A 9,646-nucleotide genomic window follows, 5' to 3' on the forward strand; every position below is an offset into this window, starting at 1 on the left:
AAAAAAATATTTGGCACATTTTCAGAAGGAGTGGTGTCTGCAAGTCTTTTGAATTGAATAGAGTGAATATTTGAGGCTGAATGTTTTTTCCTGCCTGTTAATTAGTTCTTATAACATAAATGTGTGAAATGAAGGGTGTCCTATCAGAGTTAATCCCCCTGAATATTAGAAGGGAGGTACCTCAACAGGTCCCTCATGGGCCCACATGAATACCAAAGATGGACTTTTTGAAGTGGAGAAGAATGCCTCACCTATCTAATTTCCTGTTTTTTTGTGATAGTGGGTTTTGCCATTGAAAGTATATCACATCATAAGATGAATCCCCCTTCACTCTCCTCACTCAGACAGACAAAGAAACACAAAGAAAATAAAGAAACTGGCAGACTGATGCACAAGTCGTTGATTGGATTCATAAGCGAGCTGTGACGTGCTTCTACCTTGTGTCGCCTCAGTTGGCCACACTGAGTTATCCAATTGGTAAACCACACAGTGTGTTTTTTTTACCCTTGACTTAGAACACAGAAGATTGTGTCCTGAAGACAAATGAGGCTGACTGCTGGCACAGAATGAAAGGTTTTGTTTAATCTTGGCCTCGGATACAATCTAAGTGGGTTAATTAGGGCAAAACACCAGTCCTTCCACCACAGGGAAGAAACTGTGTTGATACATCAAGGGTACAATTTGAAATGCATGGATATGGTGATGATTTGATGTTTTTCAAGTTCAAAATGTAATCTGAAAAACCGAAAGTGAGGTTTCATTACCTTTCGATCCAATGTCCAACTGGTCTGAATTCGCATGGAAGGAAGCTGTTCAGTAACAAATAATTAAAGACTTGAAAGCAGACAAAACCACTTCAGCTGATCGGCGATGTCTAAACTGTGAAACAATCAGTGGTATTCCATTGACAGTTTACAAAGAACTGAAAGAAATGAAAAAGGACAGACATTTGTATGACTATGAAGGTTTGATCTGATCAGTTCCTCAAGGACAAATCATCAACTTTACATTGTATATATTTTATACTTTATATTTGTTCACAAATCTGTCTCGTACCTACCTTGGATCACACAATAGGATGTACCACATTCAACAAAACAAGACTAAAAGTCTACTGCCAGAGCTACGGGACCTGTGAGACTGTATAAAGGCAAGTTAATGGAAGTCCAAAAAAAAAAAATCAGTCCAATCGCTTTCGAGCCATTTCACTAGGTACTGAAACTGTCATCCTCGTGGTGGCGCTACAGGAAATCACCAAAGTTAGCAACCTACATCTTCTGTGGACTAGATATTAATCCATTAAATGGCCTAGAGATATTTCCTTCTGCACCACAATGGTGGACCAACTGACAATCTATACAGATATGCAACTATTGTCTGTGGAGGACTGCATTGATGAAATGTACATTGGCTTGAATTTAACTTTTCTGGAGCCCAGCATGAATTGAGCTATTTCCTATCATGCCCCCAACAGGTCGCAAGTCTGTCGCAAGCCTAACACACGCAGCAACGCATAGAAAAACATGTACGTTAACATTTATAGGCTATTGAGAGTGTCAATACCCTGAACCTGCATGTCATTGAAAACACTCAAACACCTGTGAGACATGTGAAGCAGGTGGAATTGATTTGATAATCATTCAGTAAATTGCAGCTAATGCAACAGTATTTCATGTCTCGATGAGAGCATGCTTATGTTTTTGTATCTCGGCCTTTCCGATGTATAAAGTGTCCAATATATTATCGATTGCATGGTGGTCTGCTGTTAAAGTCCGACACTGCTGCAGATGGTTGGATGAAAAGTGTCGCGCCCAAGGGCACTTTGATGTCAACACTTGGAACACAGAATGATTTTGTCCTCAGTTGATACAGATATCGAAATCATCACACTCCAATTCATAATCCGCATTCTCTGACCTCCAGGTACTGCAGCTGCTAACAGTCTCTATGCCACCTGATTCCTAGCATAGTGCGCTCTGCTGCAGCCGTGAACACATTACTAGTTCTCTAGAATCATATGTGGTGCCTCACCATGATGCAGGTGCACTTTATATGATATGAAGTTGTACAAAATGGCAGAGTAAATACTGAGAAGTTTAGAGGGGGTGGATATCACACATACAGAATGTGTCTTAGATCATTATCGGTTGAACTTGGATTTAACACTCAGCACTTATAAGAGCCTGTTTTATCGATTTCTTTTTTTAGACCGCGAGAACTCGTCAACTGATTGTTTCTATTGCCTGGCTTACTGTAGCCAATGACAGGATTGCATATCCTGCGTCGTATTTCTGTAATTTATTCATTCAAATAAATGAACTAGAATCATAACTAACTGTAATTAGTGTCAGGTCATTGACATTTTGATTCCCATAATGCAGAATTGGTATGTAATGTATATATACTTGACAAGGCTGCTGATATGTAGACATGGTATTTATGGTAATTCACCGGTTTCATAAAGCGTGATGGCGCTCCAACAGGGTCAGTATGATATAGAGCTGAGTCCATAAATGTGAACCCACATTCATTGTCTTTCTTTCACTAATCTATTTTTTAATTACAGTAGAGGAAACTACATATGTATATATGTGTTTTAATTTGTGTATAATGATTCCTTCTGTACACATGGCATCTATTGCACCTGTCCATCCTGGAGAGGGATCCTCCTCTGTTACTCTCCTGAAGGTTTCTTCCCTTTTTTCCCCCTGAAGGGTTGTTTGGGAGTTTTTCCTGATCCGATGTGAGGTTTTGGGGCAGGGATGTCTATGTGTACAGATTGTAAAGCACTCTGAGACAAATTTGTAATTTGTGAAAATGCGCTATACAAATTAACTGAATTGAATTGAATATTGTGTGCAGGTATTTGCGTTGTGTAATATAATTACAATAACAAGCACACTTGGCGTTATGAGGCTCTGTGCACATCAGCCAGGATCAGCCTACACGTTGCTGGCTGCTGATTCTAATGATGTTCTTCTCCATCACAGGTCACTCCAACAGCACAGTAGGTGGCTTTTTTATTCATTATAAACACTTTAATGAGACCCAAATGAATTGTGTTAACTAGAGCACAAGCTATTCAGAATAACCAATACGATTAAGTTGAAAACATTATGATGCTTTCTATAACATAAACGGGTTTGCTGTAATTAGCTGCTGTAAGAGGAATGAGGTTTCTGGTACAATCTAAGGAGTCTTGACAGGTTGGACATCAAGGTTTACAAATGACATTTTAACACTAATGAATCAACAAGCTTACATGTTAAAGGGGAAGTATGAAAGTTGACTTCTGTAACATTCAGAGCAGTGGAGATGGCCTGTGATGTACAGACCATCCACTAAGCCCCGCCCTCTTTGTTAACGTTGCTTTCCCTGTCAAAGTTTCCCGCTCTACGGTACATATACCAGTACGCAGTTTAGAGTAAATAAAATGGCAGATTTTTGACCCCAATTCTCATGCTGCCTTCCCATAGCATCATGCTGACGGAAAACACCTTCTGGGCCGCACAGGAACAAGAAATAACCAGATGTGAGAATGGCAGTAAGAAAAAACAAAACACACATGATAATATTTAGCTTTGGTGAGCAATCAAATATATTAAATTAAACGAAAAAATGGTGTCTACTATTTTAAATACCGCTCTTTTGCGAATTTGAATTGTGAAGCTTTTATGCGGTTCCCATAAAGTGACGAAATGAGACGAAAATCTAATAATCCAATTCTTAAATGTGTTAACATGTATTTAGTCAGATTGGAGCTGAACAGTGTGCTTCACCCAAAACGGAGACATTTCTCATGTTCGAGTGTAAAACAGCCTGCTCAGTGGGACCGCAGAGTCCCCCCACCCCCCATTAGGAGTTTCCAGTTTGACCGTTGGATAGTTTTATCTGTGACCTGGTTTCTTTGCATATTAATCATGCCTCCATCGTCTTACACTCACAGGCAGAGGGATTTCATAGAAAACAGTCTGTTTATAGTACACTGATAATTGCTGCAATGTGTTTCACAGGCCATTAGCCAAATGATTCACTCTATTTAAACTTGCCTCATACAATGTGAGAGTAGGAGAACTGACATTTTAGAGATCGTAAGCTATTGGGATGAAAGAAAGAGAAAGAAAGAGAGGGGAGGCAGAGCAACCTCACTGATCAGCCGTGCAACATTCCAACCATCACAATAATTCAGTGAGAGAAGGGGGGAGAGATGAAAGATAGAAAACAGGTGGCACTGTGGCAGCGTTTCATGATTTTACCATAAATAGTCTAAATTAAAATATGAGAATGTAACCTCTGTAATTAGAGATATAATAGCAGACAGTGGGATGAATGTGACTCATTTTCTCCTTCATGGTGAAGAGAAGATCAAGAGTCACATGGGAGCTTTCTGCATAGCAAATATTGTTGGGGGATTGTGCCGAACAATATCTTTGAAGTATATTGACATTATGACACGCTGGAGAGCTATTCCAATTCTGAAATACAAGTTACTAAACTCTATTCAAACCAATGAAAGAACAAATATGGCGTGTTATTGTTTCAGCTAAAGTTGTTCTAGAGGTGACTTTTGGGGAGCAGGGTTACAGACCTCGATGCCGGAGGACTGGGCAAGAGACACTCTGACCAAAGCGTCCTTGAGCGTGACACTGAATCCCCACCAGCTCCAGGACTACTGGCCTGAAGCTGACTCTGACCTTTGACCTCCCTCCAGAGGCGAGAAAGTAAATCCCAAGAATCTTGCTTTTACCCATAATACACTATCTACTTTCCCCTCGCTGCACAGATGAGATAGCAGCACCAGCCAAACAGATTCAGTGAGAAGAAGCCGGAGCATAATAAAAATAGGCAAAAGTTGTTTGAAGGCTAAATTAACAACATCAGTATTCGTATAGAAAATGATATGGTGGAAAACCAATTAATGCCATTAACCAAACATAATTACTGGCTGTAATCCGCTGTGTGTAGTGTTTAAATTATGACTATTATTGTGTTTTTTTATTTAAAAAAATATTACCCTAATAATAATAATTTCACCAACTGCTGGTCCCGCAGAAAAGCTCTTCACAATTCAAACTCCAATCTGTGTCACAGCATAAGTCTGTTCTCTCGTAGTCCGGCAGTCAAACTTCTATTACATTTCTTGCTATGAAGAGGCACCGAGGTCGAATGTGAAATATCAAGCGTCCGTCTGCAAAGTGTTAGCAGTCCGGCAGCGTCCAACATCTGTCACGGCTGAAATAGGGCGACTTCCTCTTCATCCAACCTCGGGAGCAAGGCGATTTGTTGCTCTCTTCTCTGTCTTCATCAGTGAGGCAAATGCTTTCAGCTAATTGGTTAAAATGATCTCTGTATTTTACAGCAATGTCATTAGCGTCTTTATAATTTTGTCCGCAGTGGCGACTGTGTCTACCTGCATTCGCTTGGTGTCTGACAGTAATATCAGTCTTTCGTTGTAAGAGTCTGGACGAGAATTAAAAACAACACATGCTGATGTGAGTAAATGAGATTTTGTTAATGTATATTGACAGAAAAATATTTACAGAGAAGTCATCCAATTCTTGCATTATCTCATGTGTCAACAGAACGTAAGATGTTATTGCGAAGACAAGCTGGCAGATGCAGTCTCTCCTCAGTCAAGGTTTATTGATCAAGAAAGACTTGGCATGTAAATTCAGATTTGTATGGTGCTGTCTGGGAAAGAGTCGCTGCAGAGTAGAATCCATCACTATTGGCATGTGGACCTAATTACTGGAGAGACTCTGAAAGTCTCATAGACCTATGATAAAGAACTCTGTCCAGGCCTCTTTACAACCACATCACTCAGGGTGTCTGTATGAGGGAACGGGGCATGGAAAAAACACCTCGCGTTGCAGACCTCGTCTTGGCTCAATCACCTTCACTCGGCTCCGTCCCAGCAGAGATTCTTGTGACTTGTCCGCAGGAATGCGTCTTAAGTCGTCCAAAAGTAATATTTTAAGGAAGAAAAATAAACTTGAATTCGATAAGAACATAAACTTAAAATCACATTTCAAAAGCGTGTGCAGAAACAGATGAATTATTTATGAATAGCAGAGTGGTGGAATCTGACTTGCATTTGATTCTCATTTTCAATGGAAGTAAGATGCAGTAGCAGAGCCAATTTGTTCACAAGAGAAGGCGGGGTGGTCCATTTTGATTTGAAACAGCACGCTCGCAAAGGAGAAAAATAAAATGTGAAAAACGATCTTTCCAGCAGCGGCTATGGTAATCAGGATGGTTAGCATTTTGCAACTGCAGGCAGAAAAACACAGTCTGAATAAGCTCCTGGCTCACAGAGCAGGTCCAGACAGTACATCTTGTATGTGTTCCTGTGAACCGACGTACAAATACATCAACCGGTTCAGAGTCTCCCCCCCATTCTTCCAACTGAGGGAAATATCTATTCATGTTCCGCAGTGGCAAATCCTTGAAACTGGATTACTCATAAGAACGTTCCACTTAGTTTGACATCTTTTTGGATGAAGTTCAACTTTTTTTGTTGCATTACGAAGCTCCACCACATCAGGAGGGGGCGGCATTGAGTTGGTTTTGCCTGTCAAAGCATCTCATTCAAGGCCAATATGTAAACAAACCCTCAAGGTTAAAAATAGAAATAGATGAGAGAGCACACATACGCATTATTGTTGAATTTAGAGCTGCAAGTAATTTGATTCATTATGGTCATTATTGGTAAATTTGACGGCCCTGGACAATTTCCTGGAATCCAAGTTAATCAAATTATAATGACACAAATTATGTTGTGACAGTGCTTCCCTACTTTAGAGGCATGTGACCTCTTAAGATAAAGCAGTGTCTACTTTTGGCCCCTCATTGCAGGTTTCAAAAGTCTGTAAATTACTATGTTGACCTCTAAAAACTTTTTTAATTGTCCAACAAGCCAATATTCTCCAAAACAATAAAGACTGGAGATAATAATTCAAATTCAGAGCCCTTCAAATGTACGCAATCAGTTACCCATATACCCATATATTGGCTTATCTGACACAATTATAACATTTGCTGTTGATGTGAAGCCCATCTCAAAGGTTCAGTAGAATTATTGAACAATATATATATATTAGTGCTGTGAAAAATAACGCGTTAACTAATTAAATATTATTAGGTTTAACTTTTTTTTTTTTTTTTTTTTAACGCATGCATGCGCAGAATCAGCTCCAATCCGTCTGGTCGTGGTCGTCAACCAGCAGCAGCTTCATTCTCTTGCCTCTACGTGTCGCGTTCAGAGCTCAGATGCGGGATGCCGGCGTGTGTGCGCATCAAATCGACGAAAAAGTCACTTGCACCATGGTTTTGTGCAGTGGCTCATATGTCGATCGCGGTTTGCCGCAGAGTTCAGAGCGCGGTCTGCGCGCATGAAAAGTCAGTACCCCACTAACTGTTACATGTATAAATGTAAAAAAAAAAAAAACAAAATCATCGTTGTTCTGGCGCGCGCAGACAGCGCGGTCTTTTTCCCCCGCTGTGTCTTCCACGTTACTACGTGACTGTCAGATGTAAAAAACACCTAAAGAAATTTTTTGTAAAATGTTTTCTTTTTCTGATTCCTAACTTCCTGCCTACACGCTGGTCTACCGCTAATACCTCCGCTAACGTTTCTATTTACGAAAGTTTTTCTGTACGATTTCTTGCAAGACCGTTTTTGCTGCATTTATGCTGCATTTATCATTACTTAGACATTGTGTGTTAGTAAAATTCTTGTGAAAATACGAAATAAAAGAAAATGTATGAATGCTTTTCTTTGATGAAGATATGTGTTGGTGTGAGTGCCATGCCCAATTTTGTTGATGTTTATTGACAAGGTGGAGCAAGCGTAGGGAAAAGGGAAGAGAGGGGGGGGCCTCCTCGGAGGAGGCGTCGGAGTGGAAGAGTTTACCCCTTTACCTGTACTAACATATTTTACCCTTATATTTTACCCACAATAAATTTTAACCCCAATTAAAATTATTAAAAATATTATATTAATATTGTTTAAGTTTAAGTTTAAGGTTGTTTGTGTTTGTGACTGTTTGTTTATTAATTATATAAAATTAAATATATAAATATATTAAGTTTTGATTGTTAAAAAACCCTGAAAACACTTAGGAACAAAGAACACCGACATTTGACATTGAATAACAAATTGTTAAACAGGTAACAGGAGGGTTAAGTATTCTGTTTAAGATGAGATGTAATTAATGTTCCAAGATGAAAAAACTTTAATGTTCCAAATGGAAGAAGCATGCATTGTATAAAGAAAATATTATAATTCATATCCGCTTTTGTATATAATCTCATGTTCTAATATATATATAAAGAATATCGTATATATGATTAATCAGTATTAATCCACAATAACTGATTAATCCTAATATATATACAATAATTGAGAGAAATACTACAGTGTAAGTTCCTGAATCAGAGGTTGTTGCTTCAGTACAAGAGAACCCAGACATACTGAGTGTTGAGTCATTTCCCACATCACAGTCATTTCACATAGAGCAGAGCAAACATTTTGTGCTTGCCTATACATTCCTCATTCACTTCATGCCGTGCGCTGACAATTTGACTGAAAAGTATTTCTGTGGAGGGAGCACCTGCATGACTCACTCAAAGGGAAATGATGTCACCGATGTGCAGCCATGGTTGCTGTCTGTTTCTCAGACACAACAGCTAAAAGTGGAGCTCGTTTCCTGGAAGCTCTCAACATTCTTGTAAAGTGCAACGAGGGAGATCCCAAAGTGTGATCGCAAAGCTGTGAAAGACATTTTACACTTATGGTGCAGATTTGAACATCTGAGCCAGCACACTACATATTGATTTAACTGAACAGATAAGAATCCAACTAATTCTATTACACAATGTGATTACTCGATTCACATCTTATTATGTCATTTTGGTGAGTTCAGGCTTATTGCTGCGAAAATCAGTTTCATAAGCTTTCATCAGTTTTTGAAGGATTCAAGCTTGTTATATTGGAAAAATAGGATTCTGGTTAGAGTGGAGAAAAATACCATTAGGTGAATGAATATGATAATAATAATAATATCCTAGGTTATAACACTATATTTTGATGTGGATCCTATTGCTTTGGCCTCTTTTCTTTCTGGATGTGCACGCTGCTCTGCGTCACCCTTGTTCTCAGTATCTTTTGTTTTTCTACTGTAAGAACATTTAATGAGAGCCACCGTGACCAATGATTCTCAAGGTGGAGTCTGTGTCAGGAGATGGATAGAGAGATACTTTATTGATCCCGCAAGTGGAAATGTTTTCGCTTCAGCAGTTTTATACATGGTACACAGCTAAGCAATAAAATATATATATATGTATATATATATTAAATAAAGAAAACGCACAATACATACAAAAAAGAGAGGAGAATAATATTACATTAAATGAACTAACAAAGCCAACAAAACAGTAGTTCAAAGTTGTAACCAAACAAACAAACGACAGTGTAACGGTGTTATAATTGAGTGATTGATTTGGCCGCAGGTGATTTATTGTCTTATTGCAGTGGATGAATGTTCTCCAGTATCTGTCTGTTGGAGAACGTGCTCCGCTGTCACTGCAGCAGGTGGTGGAGAGGGTGGTCCGGGTTATCCAATATTGATAATAATTTATTCAGTGT

Source organism: Pseudoliparis swirei, chromosome 8 (genome assembly GCF_029220125.1).
Source record: "Pseudoliparis swirei isolate HS2019 ecotype Mariana Trench chromosome 8, NWPU_hadal_v1, whole genome shotgun sequence".
In the NCBI taxonomy this organism is placed as follows: Eukaryota; Metazoa; Chordata; class Actinopteri; order Perciformes; family Liparidae; genus Pseudoliparis; species Pseudoliparis swirei.